The 19425-nt window shown below is 39.6% G+C and overlaps 1 protein-coding gene across 1 annotated transcript in view; it reads right to left on the reverse strand.

Annotated features, from left to right (window-relative positions):
• Positions 1–19425, reverse strand: part of SLC10A7 (solute carrier family 10 member 7) — a gene marked incomplete in the record, with an annotated part of 2703821 nt that overhangs the window by 979066 nt on the left and 1705330 nt on the right.

A 19425-nucleotide genomic window follows, 5' to 3' on the forward strand; every position in this document is an offset into this window, starting at 1 on the left:
ATTCTTACACTACTTTAGAGTACAAATCGTGAACCTAGACAGTGTTTTCTTTACTGTTTAGTAGTTACTATTCCACTACTTAACCATACTATATTACATTTTTTTCAGAAAGATGACATGCAATTTAAGTCAGAAAACCTTTCAAAAATGAAAACTGTTCTTCTTAGTTACTTTTTTTTTCCATTCTTGTTATTTCTTCCATAAAGCTAAAATAAATTGACACTGATATTTCAGTCCTCTCGGTAGTTTAAAAATCAGCATAGTTCGAACCCTCTTGCTTTGCTTCTCTTGCAACAACAGTCCAGTTACTTAACCATAATTAATGAAATGAACACTTTGCCGTTTTCCTGGTTTTCTTCACTGATTGGTATTTTGTTGACTGAACTTCTTATCTCTTCCAAGTTTTGCTCTGCTTCCATGTATATTTTTAACCCACCAGGAAAAAAAACACACTGAAAATTGCTTGATTGGACAGTTTGCAACTTGGTCCAGCCTCACAACATCCTCAGACTACTGCAATGAATTTACTTATTTTTTGCCTGCTGTACAACAAATAGTCATTTTTCACAAAACCTCTGATGTTATCTCCTTTCTCCTCTGCCACATTTTACTCAGGAGCAGCTCCCTCTGCTGGTACATTTGCATCCTCACCAGAATAGGTCTCGTCCGTTGCTTAATGGGGCATATACATGATTTGTTCTTATTTATTTATTTGCTTATTTATTTTTATTTAATATTTGTTAAAGTGGTATGTAAACTGGTCTGGGGACCCTGTCCAGCCACGACCTGGACCACAGAGAAAAAGATAAGCTACAAACAGCAAGTATTGTTGACCCACAGTCAGATGCAATGAAAAACAGATGGAAAAATAAGACAAGTAATTTAAAGTAACATTAATTAGAAAAGAAAAGTTTGAAGGGCATATGATATGTATAGTGCAAACTGTACTGCACACTACTGCAAAGATGAGAAATTGTTTTCTTTTATATACATATGTCATAAGAATGCAACAAGGATAGACTTAAGTATCATAGACATAAGGATGAAATTACTATAACAAGCTGTTCCTTTCATTAACAATTTTTTAAATTCCATCTTTCCCCAATATAGTGAAAAAGTGGGAGATAAGATTCTCAAGTCATCTCTTAAAGTAGAGATACATACATACATAAACTGTTTTTTGCTGATAGTAAAGGCAATACAGTATACTATACTATACACCGGTGAAGCAGCATTTGTTTTCCTCAAGCAAGTGAGAATGGAGATTCATCTTGAAAGTTATGAGACTATCTGCTACCTTGATATATTCTGGATGTGAATTCCAGCAAGTTGGAGCAAGTGTAGAGGGAGATCTCTTGTAGGTAGTTTGTATCAAGGAAGGTCTAGAAGAAAAGTAGGGAATTAGAATTTCGACTGGAGTAGGTTGAGACTTCGATACGCAATTTATTGAGCAGAGGAGCATAGCATCTTTGGTAAAGGAGTTTGTGAGAGTATTAAGGAGGGGTATGCTGTCACTAACTGGTAGCCACTTTCGTCTCATAAGAGTTAGACAATGATGGTCGAATTTGCATGAGAAGTGAATACATCATTTCAGCTTTCTGTAGCCAAGTGGTGTTTTGTGATAAGCCCAGGGCAAAGATGGAAAATCCATATTCTAGCCAAGGTAACAATTCTGGCTATAGCTTGATGAGCTGTCTCGATTAATAGCTTCTTACTATGAAGCACTAGTCCAGCTAAGTATTTTTATCTGCATAAAATTGATATAGTCTGTTCCTTCCAATTTTTCTGAGATGACTGAGAACCTCAGATTCTCTCTCTTCAAATTCTACTATTTTTCAAAACAGTTTCTCCCTAGAAGCCTCATTTTCTGTCATTCTTTCCTTTATACTAATCGCCAATTTCTACAAATCAGTCAGTTCTCACCTGAATATTTACTTACGTTTCCTCTGGTTTTCCAACCTTTTATCATTTGGGTTTGTACAATCTCTTCTAATGTCCCTCTTATTTTGCAGACGTCTGAATGCATTTGGTTTATTTTTTTTCTCGGTTGCTGGAAGCCATCTCCTGCACTGAGGGTTCAGATTGGTCTGCTTCCTGTTCATCATCCAGAAGGTTATTCTTAAGCAAAACTACTACTTCTGTTTTTTCAGAGTTTCCCTTAGATTTTCCACTTGTATTTTTTTTTTTTGACATTCAGGCACTTTACTCACTGGCCAGTAACCAAATTAAGCCAAAACCAATAAATTTCATCAGCTTTTCTACTGAATTCTTCATTTTCACACTAGGAGAGCTCTGATTAACATGTTGCTCTGTCAGCTGTCATTCTTGGATTCCCAGAAGTAATCAAATGTGCCAAAATGTACAAACTAAGAACATTTCTAAGGCATACTGCCAGATCATACACTTCTAACTCATACCATCTTCCATATGTCCAATATTCCACATATCATCTTACAGGCCCTCTCCTATCCTTCCAGCCTTAGCAAGCCTTACATTAGAGAAGCATCTTTTCATACATGTTACTATGGCTGCGGACATCGTTTATCTCTGAAAAATCTACATTGGTTAAAATCTGTCCATCAAATGACTCTCATCTGTTAAAATATGGTCATATATGTCTCTTTCTGCTTGCCCCTTCTTCAAAAGTGTAACTGATTGACTGACTACTCAGCGTGAACCTAGACCATCAGGTGGTAAGCTGGTTAGTATTTATAAACAAAGCAATACATTTGGGGATGCCTGTTACCCTGCTGTTGTCAGTGATGTTTGGAATTATTTCTTTTATACACACACATTCCCCCCTAAAAAACATGCAAGTCCAAATTAAAGCCATCTTTAGTTACTGCAAACTGTTACTTCCCTCCCTGTCAACTGATTCTACATCATTAGATGTAGTATTACTTAAATCTTGACCTGGACATTCTGTACTTACCTATTTTTGGATGACCAGTAATTTTTCATAGTCTCACTTCCCATACCATTTGTTATCTTTCCTATAGCTGAACTACATTATTAAAACTTTGTGAACATTTACTGCCGAACCCCTCCAACCGTTTATGCAGCTAACTCAAAATGCGTTACCAGCATGTCACACTTTGTAGAAGTTGTGCTTTCTTGACAATCTTTCCTGCAATGCATGAAACTGTACCTCCATGGCTACAATAGGTGTGTTTTTCATCCTTAGCCATCCTTTTTTCTGCTAGTGATATACTAGTTTGGCCCCATCTCTTCATTACGTAATTTACTGTATAGGTCAAGTGCACAGAATACATACTCATTGTACACCACAGGGGATCTTACGGTGTGCTCTTATTAGAAGATAGTTTAGCGCCGTTGGGTCATCCAGTTACTGAATGTCAGATATAGTTTTGCTGACATTAATTTTTCCTTAGACCAGGGTGTGTCAAACTCAAATGACCATGACAGCTGTAGGAGATCTAATGCATGCACCTGGGGGCCACAATCTCTAAAAAGAAAGCCAGTACAGCTGGGAATGTAGTGTAGTATCTTCTACCCACCACAAATTATGCTGAATTTGTGTTTCCTGTGGCCTGAGGTCAATGAGTTTAAGATCCCGTCTCTAGACTATATATCATTGTGTATGTTGTTTTCAGTCCTTAATTTCTCAGTAGGATTGCTTTTATAGAGGAGCCTTTCTCCTGACAGAACACACTGAAAATAGTACCAACTGAGCATTCCCAATAAAAATGTAACTAGTACACAAACATGACCTTCTAGGATAACCCATTCTTGTCTCGTGTGTAAAACAAGGACAGAAATGTGTTGATGACTGATGTTTGTGCATAAATGGGCAGTTGACGACATTCAGTCAGTGGGACCTACGTGAGCATGGATGGTAAAGTCAGGAGTTCATTCACCTCTCCTACGCAAAATTTAAAAAATAAATAAAGAAAGAACTGAGGAGTTAAATAGCATTAATTAATCAAGTCGGGTGGTGCTTCATGCTGACAGGGAGATGAAAGACTACATGAACAAGTGTAAAATCTGAACAAAAAAGTTCAGACTAGTTACAGGCCACTCTGCTCCTATCTGTTCCTATCTTCTTTAGTTAGTTCACAGGTGTATACTAGGCTAACGACCACTAGGGCCCTTATAAGCTAAGCCATGCAACTCAAATGTAACCCACAAATTTGATTGATATAGGGGTGATTTACTGGCTCTCTGTCCATCAGACACACTGTTGCTAGACCAGGTGTGAATTTCTGATTACCCATCAACTGGTACAAGTTGCTCTCAAATAATAATAGTGAGGAACTCTGCTTCACATAGATGGTGAGCCTGTGCCAGAGAAAGGGAATTCTGTGAGTAATGCATCTCTCTCTCCAACATGTCCTATTTATGTCACAAGCAAAATTCACTATTTTAAAAAGTTATGATCCAGTCATGGCTACCAATAAAGATCCAATCCCTGAGTGAAAGGTGTACTGCAGCCTAATAAAAGACAAATTAAGAAAAAAACAAACATCATATTGACTGAATTCATGGATTTAATTAACAGGTATTGAGATACATGGATGCAATTGTAGCCTCCAGACTCTAGATCCAAGAAATGTATGCAATATTACAGAAGAGATCTATGTCTTAAGAAAATGTTATTTTTGGCTGCTATCATAGTAAACAGAAGAGGAGCATCTACTGTAATTCAGCACCTGAAAGAGTAGAATAAGAACTAGCTTATACTGAAAAGCTGCCAGAGGAATTTCAAATGTAAGAGTAGGTTGACATAAAAACAGTCAGTGCTCAGAGTACCTGGGAGGAGACCAGGTGGTTACACTTTCAGCACTAAATATGAAAAAAATGGTAATAACTGGGACCTCTGAAGAGTAAACTAGCTGCAATATCTAATGAAAGTTATAATGGCCATAGTTTTGGTTGAGCATTGAAGTAGAAGTTATTACATTTGATAGGTTGCTAGCTGTAGAGATGAGATCCCAAGTACAATCCACCCTTTAAAGTTGTGTTTTCACCAGCTCTAAAGTCTTTTGTAGAGTCAGTAGTGCCTAGAGTTATTTAGAATGATTCAGAAAGTAGAGGTTAGCCATATTATTAATCAAGCTGCTTTTCATCAAAACACAAGCTGACTGTAAGATTTAGTCACTTCCCCAATTCATTGAAAAGTTTACAGTGTAATTAATCGCTGAGATCACAGAGCAGTGTGGGATAAGGGAGTTTCTCCTTTCCCCACACAGAGCAGTGTGGAATAAGGGAGTTTCTCCTTTCCCCCACTGTATGTGATCCAAAATTTAGTATATTTAGATATACTGTCATGGGGGGGGGGGGGGTGCAAGAAGGCTTGTCTGACATGCAAATAAAAAATACTAGTTTTCTTAGTTTTGCTATTCAGTGGTATGGCTCACTGATTTCACCCCCACACACACATGCATGTACACACACAAACACTGGAACAAGTGTCAATGGAAAATATGTCACTATACAGTCATATACCCACAAACAGCATCTAACACTGCACAACTAGCTGCTGGCACATCTACATTTGGCCCCTTAGCCCAAACAGCTTGCTGAGCAGACCTATCCACAATCAGGTGAAATTAAGTCCCTGGGTCTTTTTTTAATTCTTTCCACTCTACATTCCTAGCAATTCTACAGGATCAAAGAATAATATAGCAATAACCCACGCCTGGGTGTGGGTAATGCTAAATTTACCCACGGTTGGCGTGGTTTGGTCCCGAGGGCGAAGCCCGAGGGACCAAACAAAGCCAACCGTGGGTAAATTTAGCATTACCCACACCCAGAAGTGGTTATTATTATTATGACATTATTTAAGAAAAGAAACTATTACTTTTCTTAAATAATGGCATAGTATAATGCATGTTTACTGCCCTTCTGCAGATGTCTGGCATCCGCGGCAGTTCTGATGTACTGCTCGCCTGCGCAGTACATCAGAGCTGTGGGCAAAAGCAACGGAGAAAGCAAGATCTCCGTTGCTTTTTTGCTATGTTAAATGAGTTTAACATGCGAGACAGTTAAAATAAGCAACGGACATCTCCGTTGCTTATTTTAAACTGTCTCGCTATGTTAAACTCATTTAACATAGCTTAAACACTAAAAAGCAACGGAGATTTTGCTTTCTCCGTTGCTTTAAAACACTGTCTCGCTATGTTAAATAGGTTTAACATAGCGAGACAGCTTTAAAATAAGCAACGGAGATCTCCGTTGCTTATTTTAAAGCTGTCTCGCTATGTTAAACCCATTTAACATAGCGAGACAGTGTTTTAAAAAAAAGAGTTATACTAATGGAAAAAAGTCCGGGCGACCGGACCTTTTTCCATTAGTATAACTCGATTTACAACGGGCACGCTGGCCAATCAGCGTGCACGTTTTGGGGGGATCATGGTATAATTAGTAATCATATACAAAATGCTCTTTTTTTTGTTTTACCAAACCTTTTGCTTACTGTGAAATGTCAAATTAATGCAAAGTTCATTTAACAGATGTAGACACAAGGAGCCATTATGATGGCCCATATAAATCTGATTTATGTTTGACTGCCTTTCTTACTGTTACTATGTTACAGCAACCTGTCGGGTTTTTCACCTGATTCTTAGTGGTATGAATGCACTAACAAATGTACTGGGTAGCTGGTACATTCAGATAAAGGATTTGTTGCCAAGTGAAACTGTAACTTACATTAAGTTTGGGGAACATAACTGCATGCAAGCTATGAGAATGCAGAGGAATCTAAGCAGAGGAAGTAATGAAGGGGTTGCTTGAACAATGCCAGAGTTCATTTATCACTTTTACAGTAGTCTAGAAGTAAGAATCAATTGCATCCTAAACAACCTAAACAACTCTTCCCAAGACGTCTAGCAGCTTGACTCTGTAGAGACTAGCTGTAAAATAAAGATGATGTAAACAGGTTTTGTCTGCAGTTCTTTTGCCTACTGGGAAATGTTAACAGAAATGCAAAGGAAGGAAATGAGAGAAACAGCAATATGTCAGGATGTATTGCAGTTATATTTTTGAAGTGCTGTGGTTACCTCAGAAGCAGATACCCCTAATTATTTGGTTTATGTTGGAAACTGTCTCAGTTGCCCTTTCCTTTCAGAGTTCACAGTGTACAAATAGGGTCCTTACATGATATGCAGTATCTGAAGTAATAGCTGGGATGGGACAACTGCTTGGTGAGTATGTGCTAGACATCTTTCACAATTCATTCTTTTAGCAGTGCTTTGTGTTACTAAAGTCAGGGCATGAAAGTGCACATTAATTGGTCAGCCTTTTCAACCAGGGTAAAAGCTACCAAAATTACTTATAAAGTCTTGGGTAATAACAAGCCGATCATATGCGTGATGTGGAGCTGCTATCCACCCTTGGCACAAACCAATCTAGTCAGATTTCACTGTTTCTTCGATATTAATGCCAAAGTTAGAGTGATAATAGTATAAGTGAACAGATATAAGGAAAAAGAGAAACATACACATGCTAAAGTGACAGATGTAGGATCATAAATCTGGTATGTGATTAAAAAAATAGCCACAGATTGTGGTTAATCCTTAAAACAGTACACTACTGACTCATAACCCTCGACTGTCTGGATTTTCGCAGAGATTTGTGTCTCATATTTTTGGTCTGCACTTCATAAAAATTTGTTTTTTTTTCCTGGCAAATTACTGAGGATTTAAGTCATTAAATTATGGCAGAAATTTGAGTTTCAGATTTCATAACCTTTAGAATATTCATACTAATGTAAACTAGTTATTCTAGCAGCCTTCTAAGTTTTTAAAAGCAATATTTAAAATTTGTCCCTTTTTAGCTTTGTCCAGATTTCTTCCTCTAAGAGGTTGAGAGGTGTATGCGGACCCCTCATTTATGAAGGTGCATGCCGTACAAAAGCGAAATCTGCTACATAACACAGATATTGGCATTTTCAGCTGGTATGTAGAATTATACTGATTTTTTTAAACAAGAAGCATCTTTATTGAATTATCACTTATGAATCAGGCAACCATATGGACATAGTTTCAATTGCAAACATTATACATCACTTATAATATTCTATACAGCTATTTCAGTCAAAAATTACACAGCTCAAGTTCATTCCTCCTCCAAAACATTACTCTACATGTATTGTTCCCACAATTCCCATTGTTTAATGTAATTTCTATGTAATTTTCTCCTACCCTTTTCTAAAGATCCCGTTTCCAGTCCATTTATCTCTGTTACTATATTCCCTACTTAGGGTTTGATTTCTATTTTCTAGTAACTGCTTTTCTTGGCAGCCACCAGAATTAAACTCAGCTAGGTCTTAATATGTCTAGGCAATTCTAATTCTGAATCACAGCTCAAAAATCAAATCCTTATTTACACCAAATTACTCACTCAGTATTTCTAACACAGTAATCTGCAGAGAATTTTTAAAGTCTGCCAACTCATTACACTCCCAAAAATATGCTCCCAATTACCTCTTTCTTCCCACCACACCTCAAATGTTTGCAATCTACCTCAGGAAAAATTCTTTGGCATATGCTTGAGGTATAAAAATAGCTATGTGAACATTTACTAGCAAAGATCCTAAATCTTCTAGATCTTGTTGCACATTTGGGAGCCATATATATATATATATGTATATATATAAATATATATATATATATATATATATATATATATATATGTGTGTGTGTGTGTGTGTGTGTTCCTTTTTGAATTGCTTATCTAATCTCTATTCTCCAATCCTTTCTAACCTATTCTGATTCCTATAGTTATACTGCAATATTTTATATGCCCCCACTAATTATCCCTTTTTAACAACAGCTTCTGTTCCAGATTCTACTAAAAACTTAACATCCCTCTATTCCTTTCTCTTTACCTACTCTGATATCACTCCTTAACAGCGAAGGCAATCTCTAGCCGGTAGTCCAAATTAATTCTTGGCCTCTTCTCATTCTTTTACCTTTTTCTCTCTAATTATTTGCTCCCAATACTTTGATTCCTTTGCCAGTTTTCTTCAGTAAATTCCAGCCCCATCTTGCCTATTTCCTGTACCACATATACAATCCTCTCTGTTGGCAGAATCTACTTTCTCCTTTCCATGTTGGGTTAGTTACTGATGAGATGCTAACAGCACATTCGTGGGCTCCTTTTTTCCTCACATTTCTCTTTTGTCATGATGACAAATAAATGGTGTTTACAGGTTCCTAGGAAGGTATAGCAAGCATATGATGCAATGGGTCCATTTTTTATACTGAAGTTAAATATACTGAACACAATCCACCATGAAAGAATAGTTGTATAAAATCTTACCAAATTAAAATATAAAAAGCCAGCAAAGTAACGTGAGCCTTTTGTCTCACCACAGAGACTTCATCAGATAAATAATGCCTTCCACATCACTTCCTTAAATACCCTCCTTAATTAACCCCTTGCAGTGCATGTAATTTAAAATAGCCTTTCACATTATAAAGGGTTAAAAAAATGTTTACCAAGCTTGAGTGTCATACCCTTTTCCACAAATTTAAAAAGTTAAAATAATTAATTTTTCATTTATGCATACAGTGCCAAGAATTACAGAACCAAAACATATTATTTAAGTCTCCAGTCATCCTATAATAACTGACCTTTCCCTTAAAATGGGTTTAACAGATACATATTCATTCAGACCGGGGGGAGGTGGCTTTTAACCTAAGTTGCCATATCAACTCCTTTTTTATTAGTGTTAATTTCCAATCACCTCCGCTTGGGTTCTTTTTCACTACATCCAAGATACCAAACTTGAAATTCCTAAATTTGACACACTCACATGAGTGCTAATATAAGGCACTAGTTTCTTTTCTTGTTCTTATGTCATAAAGGTGCTCATAAATACAATATTCATGGGATTTCTTGAGTAGATTAAAATCTTCCATTTGGAAGGAAGGTCTGATTTTTTGACCATCGACATAAAAGATTTGTTCTCAGTCATCCCCAAGAATGAGGGACTAAATTTTTTCCATGAATCCCTTACTTTTCAACCCATATTGTCAGACAAACTGGTAAACTTATTAGTTGAATTAATGGAACTTATTCTGGAGAACACCTACATTCACTTCCAGGGTGAATGTTTTCAGCAAGTCACTGAGTAGCGATGGGGGCAGCGTGTGCCCCTGCTTATGTAAATCTTGTTATGATGGGATGGAAAGGCAATATGTCCTTAATGGTACCTTTTCAAAATTCCTGCACCTATATGTGAGGTATTTGGAGAACATCTTTATTTTGTGGGATGGTGACCCCAAGGAAATACCTAGATTCCTGGAGTACCTAAATGGTTATACCACATTTAAATTTACACATGAGTGGAGCAAGGACAGCATTAACTACCTGGATGTAACTGTGTCACACATTATTGGAGGATTTAAATCTAACATCCATAGGAAGGATACCTGGTGTAACAACTATTTGCACTATCACCTCCATTTTCAAAAAAGAAACCTAGTGAAGGGTCAAGCTATTAGGATAGCTCGGATGACATCTGAGTGGAATGAACTGCGGGACAGAAAAATAAGCTTAAAGAAATGTTCACTAACAGGGGCTACCCTAGTGAACTGGTTACCAAAATTTTGGAGGATGTTCTCAAAGGATGGGGTACTAAATACACTCCCCTTTTGAGGGTGGGGCTTGATACAGAAAACACTCAGGCTTCAGAAAAAGAGTTTGATAAAGTATTTATTATGGAGTTTAACCATTTTACCAAACCTTTGAGTGATATACTACAAGGTGATTGGAGCATTTTTAAAATTAGTAAAGATCTAAATGAAATAGTGAGCAACAAGCCGAGGTACACCTACAGGACAGGAAAGAATGTTAAGGAAGTCCTTGAGGGTGATCGACTCAAAAATGAGGAAGTGAGAAGGGGGACAACACCTTGCGGAGCATGCAACTTTTGTTCCTATATCAATGGTACACAAAAGTCAAACCTTAGAAAATGGACTGCAGAGTAAAATCTGTTTTAAAAAAGGTAATTGTGCAACCTCCATACTGGTATATTTAGCAAAATGTGAGGGCTGCCCAAGTTTTTACATAGGCAAAACTGACAGAGCACTCAAAAATAGAATTTATGAGCACCTTTATGACATAGGAACAAGAAAAGAAACTAGTGCCTTATATCAACACTCATGTGAGTGCACCAAATTTCGGGGCTTCAAGTTTGGTATCTTAGGTGTAGTGAAAAAAAAACAAGAGGAGGTGATTGGAAATTAACATTAATAAAAAAGGAGTTGATATGGCAACTTAGGTTAAAAGCCATCCCCCCCCCCGGTCTGAATGAATATGCATCTGTTAAACCCATTTTAAGGGAGAGAGCAGCTATTATAGGATGAATGCAGACTTAAATAATATGTTTTGGTTCTGTAAGTCTTGATACTATATGCATAAATGAAACATTCATTTATTATTTTAATTTTTTAAATTTGTGGAAAAGGTTATGACACAAGTTTGGTAAACAATTTTTTATTAACACTATATTTATAATGTGAAAGGCTATTTTATATGACATGTACTACAAGGGGTTAATTAAGGAGGGTATTTAAGGAAGTGATGTGGAAGGCATTATTTGTCTGATGAAGTCTCTGTGGTGAGATGAAAGCGCTCACGTTATTTTACTGGCTTTTTATACTTTAATAAATTCTTGAAGCTCTTTAGTTGTGACTGGAGTCCTTTCAACATTTATTTTTTTCAACAAAGCTATTTCACTTTGGATATAAAATCTTACCATAACCATAGATGTCCTTCTCTTCTATATACTGCCGTATCCATAACACGGGGGAGTCCACCACCAGCTGACTCATACATCCAGCCAGTATACAAAAGTCTAAAGCTACTGTGAGGTACGTGCAACACCGCACATCAGCAAACATACATCGGCCATAAAGAGAAGTCGGGTATAAAGTGAACATCAGCACTTACCAACCTCAGAACTAAATGCCGCAAACAGCACCAGCCTAATCTTAGGTGAAGAAAACATGCCACCAGAGGCCAGACAAGCATCAGGGGAAAGCAGGGGGCAGAAGTAACACTGCAGCATATAGAAGAGAAGGGCATCTATGGTTATGCTAAGATTTTGCACAACTATTCTGCGTCCTTCTATTTTTATACTACAGTATCCATAACATGAAGGAGGGTACCAAAGCTCATGCAGAGGAAGAACTGGGTGGAGGAGAAGAAGCATTCTCCACAAAGCCATGCAAAATAGCTCTGGCAAAACCAGCCCTGGACCTAGAAATGACATCTAATTTATAGTGTTTAGTGAAAGTATGAACAAAAGACCAGGCAGCTTCCTCCAGGATACAGCAAGTGTCCAGTCCTTTAAAGAAAGCTCCAGAGGAAGACACTGTCCTAGTGGAATGTGCCTTAACCAAAGAGAAGAGATTCTTTCCATTGGCAATATAACTGAAGGAAATAGCTTTTGAAATCCAAGAGGAGATAGTCTGTTTGGAAACAATTTGACCCAGGGCCCTTGGGTGATAAGACTTTCAGACTTACGAACTGGTTTTGTTTTGTTCAAGTAGTTATCTGAGTTGCCTGTGCACATCTAAAGTGCATAGAACCATCTCACTGGTGGATTCAGGGGAAGGGAAAAAGGTTGCAAGGTTGATAGACTGAGAGACAACTCATTAAATACCTTAGGCATAAAAGAGAGATTAGTGCTTAAGGAGACCCTATCCCTATGGAAGACTGTGAAGGGGGAGGAAGACATCAAAGCTTGTAACTCAGATCCCCTTCTGGCAGAAGTAATGGCCACGAGAAGAACAGTTTTCCAGATGCAATGTTGCAGAGAACAGGAGCTTGCTGGCTCAAAAGAGCCAGGTAAGTTTTTCTAGCACAAAATTCAGATCCCAAGGAGGAGGAACTGGTTTCCGTGGTGGTCTGATGTGAAGGACGTCTTTTAAGAATAGTTCAACTTCCAACTGAAAGCTAAAGGGGGAGACAGAGGCAGACATGCAGAGATAGCAGAAAGATGGGCTTTAACTAAGGAGTACGACAGCCCACTCTTCATCGATTCACACAAATAGGACAAGACCACTGGGACATCCACTAACATGTGGGTGTAAGTCCTTTTTGAGACACTGGATGGAAAACCTCTTCCATTTGGAAATGTAAGATTTCCTCATTGTGGTTTTTCTGGCTTCCTGCAAACCTTGAAGCACGTCCTCAGAAAAAAAGTGTCTGAAGGGAATCAAAACCCTATCACCCACAGAGTCAGATTTAGAGTTGAAATCTGTGGGTGTACTAAAGTTCCCTTATCCTGTGTGAGTAAGTCCATTCTGTGGGGTAACTTGTGGTGATTGCCCTTGGCTAAATGCTGGAGGTGGGGGAACCAATGCTGTCTTGGCCAAAAGGGGGTCACTAACAAGAGTTTTGGTTGCTCCCGCTGGATTTTCAGCAGGACTTTTTGGAGAATTGGGAAGGGGGAAATGCATACAGAAACATCCCATTCCAAGAGAAAGATTGAGCATCCACCTTCCATGCCAGGGGATATGGGACACCCTGGCACAAAATTTGGGAAGTTGTCTGTTCATGGGGGAGGCAGAGAGAGCAATTAGAGGTATACCCCATTGATGGACAATGTCCATCTATTTGTGGGACTGAGTCAAGGACCTGCTGAGTGTGTCTGCCACAGCATTCTAAGTCGAGGGAATGTAGACAGGCTGAAGGGAGAGCTGACTCTGCAAAGCTAACTCCCAGGCCTGTAAAGCCAACCACTTTAGAACCCCTGGAGAAAGCATATGCTTGAAAATTTTGAGGGTGAAAATCAAGGCCCTCATCTCCTTTATATTGAGGTGCTCCCTTGTTTGGCCTGGAGACCAGATATCTCTGACTTCCAGGATTTAAGTGCTGCTCCCCATCCTAAGTCTGAAGCATCCGGGTACAGATCCTGAGTAGGGAGAGGTGGTTGTAAGGGTATTATCCACCATCTTAACTCCTTTTTCAAACAAGGTAGGAGTGGGATAACAAAGTCCCGAGGATGAGAGTGTTGCATCCAAACTGCCCCCAAGAACCACTGGAATTTTCTCATGTGTAACTTGGCTAAAGGAAGCATGGGGATCGTGAAGTCCAAGAACCCCAAGATGCGCACAAACTCCCTGGCAGTCAGAGACTGGAGGAGCAAGAGGCCCTGCAAGTAGGAAGTTAGGGACAGGACCTTTTCTGGAGGTAGGGAGGTTAGCATTCTGTCTGTTTGAGTCCTGCAGCCCAGGAAAATACAGTCTTGTGAAGGGATCAGGGTAGATTTCTGATAGTTGATTGTGAAACCTTAGACTCTCCAAGGGAGACACAGTAAAGGAGAGATTATGCTGAAGGGTGTCTGGAGACGGGGCCTGGAGGAATAGGTCGTCTAGGTAAGGGAAGATCTGTATGCCCTGTAGTCTGCAGTAAGCTATGACAGGAACTAAACATTTTATGAAGACCCCCGGAGCCACAGACAGTCCAAAGGGCAAAGCACAAAACTGACAATGTGAGGAAGTAATAGAAAAGCAAAAAAATTGCCTGAACCGAAGGTGAATGGGGATATGAAGGTAGGTATCTTTGATGTCTAATAACACCATAAAGACCTGGGGAAGGATGAGAGGAAGAAGGGAGGGTAATATTAGCACATGAAAGGTGGGAACCTTCAGAGAAGTATTTAGGTGGGAAAGATCTACCAAGGACCATCTTTACTGGGCACCAGGAATACCCTGGAGTAAAAGCCTTTTCCAATTTGGCAGTGTGGGACTTGCTGAATAGTGCCTTGAGAAAGCAGGCTTGATAATGACCTGTGGAAAAATTCCAGTTGTTCTTTTGGAGGTTGTGGGGTGCCCCTTAAGGATGGAAGAGTTTCCCACACCATGAAATATCCTTGTCCGATGATGGATAGAACCCAAGACACCTGGGTTATCTGATTCCAAGTAGGTAGAAAAAGAGAGAGAGGTGAAGAGGCAAGATTTAAAGGGCCTATAGGCAGGTAGTCACAGGCTACCTGGCTTAGCCTGAAAGAGCTGTTTCTGGGTGGGAGTAGAAGAAGCAGATTTAGACGGGAGTTGTTTCCTAGGGTCTCTTTTACCTTTGGAAGACTGTTGCCTGGCCGGTTTTTCTGACAAAGGTGGTTTTGGTAGGATAGTTCTCTGAAAGCTGGGGACAGGGGAGACAAAGATGTGTTTTAGATCTTGCAGCTCCTTGCCCTTTTCTTGTAAGTATTTAAAAAGTTCTGCAGCGGAGGTACCAAACAAGGCCTTGTTGTCCTGGGGGGCATCCGTGATCTTTGCTTTAATATCATCAGGCAAAGTTGGAGCCTAAGCCATGAATACCTACTCAGGACAGAGCCAGATGCAGGTGCCCTTGCTGAGATCTCCATGGCATAATAACTGCACTTAATGGAGTGCCTGGTAACCTGGGCCGAGGAATTAAGAACAGAGAAGAGCTTAGCCTTGGTGGGAGAATCAGGGAGCTCAGACGGAAGCTTTCCAGTTTCTGATAAAATGGCTAAGGAATATTTGGCCAAATCAGCTTGATAATTAATTGCCATAAATGCCAGAGTAGCAGAGGTATATAACTTTTTCCCTAATCTCTCTAGGACTTTGCTCTCCTTATCGGAGGGAAGCAAGGAGGTAGAAGGCAGCAATTTAGATGCCTTATCTGTAGACACTGAAATGGTGCCCGGGTCTGCCAGAGGGGCATTTAAAGAGGAATTTGGAGTCCTCGGGCACCTTATAAAATTTATCTGAGCACTTGGTGGCTGGAGCTTGGGAATCAGGGCACTTTGAAGCAGCTGCAGAGGCATTTAAGAAGGCTGGCAGAACAGGGGGTATGGCAGATGGAGAGTGAGGAATCCATCTGTAAGAGGTCATAGTACCTTTTTTGGGATGTCAGATACCTGGCTAGGGTCCCACTTGAAGAACTCTCTCATCTTCAGGGTAGTTTCCCCAAAGGAGATATTCTACCCAGGGGAATCCATGCCATTGGATTTCTCTAATGGTAAGGCATAACCCAAAGGGGAAGAGATTTGGATTTTCATCTCCTGATGATTCTTCCTCATCTGAGGAAATCTCCTGAGATGTCCACTTTAAGGGAGTAGAGGGAGCAGAGGTTCGATGTACAGCCATAAAGGCATTGAACAGGCCTTGAGGGAAGGCCTGCCAATCTGGTGTTTGTTCCTGTGGAACAGAAGAAACATGTTTAGTCTTAATCGTTTTTTGTAATCTCCATGTGGTGGAAAGTGGATGGGCCAGATGTCAGCCTGCACTCCACAATGTCAGTAAGAACATCCTCTCGCACAATGATGTGGGTGACGCCATGTGGGCCTTCAGTAATAACAAGCCATGGTTCCTCCCTACACCCATGTCAGACACTTAGTATTAACTCGCGGATGGCTGGTAGAGTCTTTCAAGGTCTCCACTGTGGTACCCATCAAAGGAATGTCTACCGATGTCAACATGGCCTCTGGGCCCACATCCGGACCCGAGGGAGCAGCAGGTAATCAGGCTGTGGCTTCTTAGCCTTTTTGGTTGTGGCTCGTCTAAAGTGCCGATGTCACCTCCATATCATGCATGATAAGCTTAAGGCATTGATTCTCAAGATATATTTTCAGGGAAGCTAAATGGCTGTGAAGGGTTTTGGGTATGAAGGCCTTACAGATAGCACACACGGTAGGGGTCGTGGTCTGGGCCTAGGCAAAACAAGCAAAGGTCGTGGGCATGCTTATGTGGAATTTGCCTTCCACACTGATATTTGCCCTTCCTAGCCAAATACAGTAGCCAAAATATTAAAGAAAAAAACCAACGGTAGAACAGCCATTAGAAAAGTTCTGAGGTTGGTATGTGCTGACATCCGCTTTATAACCCGACGCATGTTTGCTGATGTACAGCATTGCACATACCTCACAGAAGCTTTAGACTTTTGTATACTGGCCGGATGTATGAGTCAGTCAGTGGCAGACTCCTCCATGTTATGGATACTGCAGCATTTGAAAAGAAAGACATCAATTTTACTGTCTTTCAGTAGATCATTATGTATTTAATGAATCTTCAGTCTCTGAATATACTCTCCTTTGAAGTGCATGATGAAGCTCTTGAGGCAGCATATGGAGAGACTTTGGTGTGTGACAGAGACTGTACAACAGCAGGAGGACAGAGGGTACAGATCACCAGCAAAAATGCTATAAGACAGTGGCATTCAATGTTCAGCTACTTCGGCAGCCACTGGATGTTTGCATAGTTCATGCTAGTTCAGACTATGAGGGGTGACTGTTCCAATGGACAACAGCAGGATGGTTTACTTTTTCCTTGGTGCATCCCTGTAATGCTTGGCCAGGCAATTCACAAGCTAATCCTGGTTTTAGCATAACTGATCCAATAACACCTAGAGTTTTCTCATGCAAACACACAATGACGTATCGTGATACCATAAGACTGGAGGAGGGTAGTTCCCCTTCTCCTGTGGCAGCATGAATTGTTAAGTTCTCATACTAGATGACACGGCGGGTTGTTTTTGTGGCATCTTATCAGAATAACTGCATGAGTAACTACAGGCCTGCATTCATACAAAGCAAGAATATTCATTTTGCTGCAATAGTAATACTGGCTGAAACCTACTACTAGGTAGTGAGTAGTGTGGGGTGGCAACAGGGAGGTTACTGAGGGCTAAAAACTGAAGAATCAAGTACCAATTTTCAGACAATTAACAGACTGGCTATTTTCTGATGTCCTCAATTCACTCAAATGCCCTGATCTGGCCCCAGTTTCCCTGATGGACAGTGGCAATCAGTAAATCATGGCCAATCTAACATACTTCCTCCATATAATGCATAGTAATGAGCAAACGTACATACTCCTACCCCAATATAAATACCCAAAATACAACAGCTAAAGGGACACATTTGGGTTGTGCAGCTAGGTTTATAAAAGCCCTACTGGTCGCTAGCCTAGTATGTACCTACAAACTAGGACAAACTCACTAAATAAGGATTGCCTTTTTTGGTGCAGGCTGCAGATCTTACCATCGGCTGTTTAGAACTGTATGTATAACTGGTCAGGAAGTGAGATTACATATAACTTTGCATGTTCAGAGAAGTTATGTATAATTCTAGCCAATTTAAAGTTTTTAGTGCAGACCAGTGATGTGTCCTGTAACTTGTACGGGCTACAAAACTAGCTACTATGTTGTAACACTGATCTAGTTTAGATTTTATACTGTATAGTTTAGAATGTATAATTATAGTTTAGATTTTATACTATACCTAAATAGGTGCCAACAACTTGCTCTACTGGTTTAGTCTACTTAATAACGATAGATGTAGCATTACTGCTTGATATACTGACTACTCCCTTGTTCTTGACGTCTCAAAGGTGTTTACTATTCTTCTTTGCTGTTATCACTATAAGTGTTAAGATTTCCCCAGACTTAAGCAATTTTAGATCTATGCTACCTATAACGTCGTAAATCATTGTCAAAAACAGCTGATAAATTTTGATGTGTATTAACATGCTCTTCTGTATAACAGAGATTATATTATTTAACTTATAGAAGCAAAATATCTACTTTTCTCTTCACAGTAACCTACCACCCTATATCGACTCATGGTTAGCTACTGCCATATAATTTACTTGTTATAGCTGCCTTTGTGGACATTGGGCTTGACTATTAGGACTTGCCAGAATACAGTATCTTACATATTCTCCTAAACTATTTATGTTTTGCCAAAACTCACCTTGTACCGCGCACGTCTTTCCCCTCTAGGTAATATTCAGCTCTTTCAAATAATCAGACTCCACACAGCCCATTCAAAACTGAAGTCTCTGCAAAAGAATAAATATACCAAAGTGACAAGAACCAGCTCTCTCGCAGCTTCTTTATCCAACTTTATTCAAGGCGGCTAATCCACTGTGTGTAATGTATGTTCTGCTCTAAGGTTTAACAGTTTCTAGCCCTTACTCGTTTGTACATTAGGAAATGCGGTTATTGTTAACAATCAGACTCTGTAATAGGATGTAGCCAGTAAACGGAAATACTTCTAAACTATTTTTTCCGCTACTTAGAGTTATTCTTTTTCTTGCGCATCATTTTTATTATAGGACCTAAGTAACCTCCTCTTCCCTTATGACCTAAATTAAGTACCTGTGCACTACTCAGTCTGCATAGTGCTGTGATACTTCCTGGACCATCTACAGAATACTTCTTTTCCCCCAGCCAATTGCCTTCATGAAAAAGGCTTATCTGTGTCTTTAACATATGCCCTTAACAGAACACAAGCAGTGCTAGACAAGACAATCACAAAAAATGTGTACCTTATTGATTTCTTTCCCAAGGCGACTAACCTGCGGTCAGTTTCTGCCCACTTCACTTGGGCTCACTCCACTCCCCTCCCTTACCCCCAATTTCCACCCACCCTCACTTTAACTACATTTATACAAAACTTAACCCCACCCTCTCTAGCATTCC

The sequence above is a fragment of the Protopterus annectens genome, chromosome 2.part1 (genome assembly GCF_019279795.1).
Source record: "Protopterus annectens isolate FY-2018-M chromosome 2.part1, PAN1.0, whole genome shotgun sequence".
Lineage (NCBI taxonomy): Eukaryota > Metazoa > Chordata > Ceratodontiformes > Protopteridae > Protopterus > Protopterus annectens.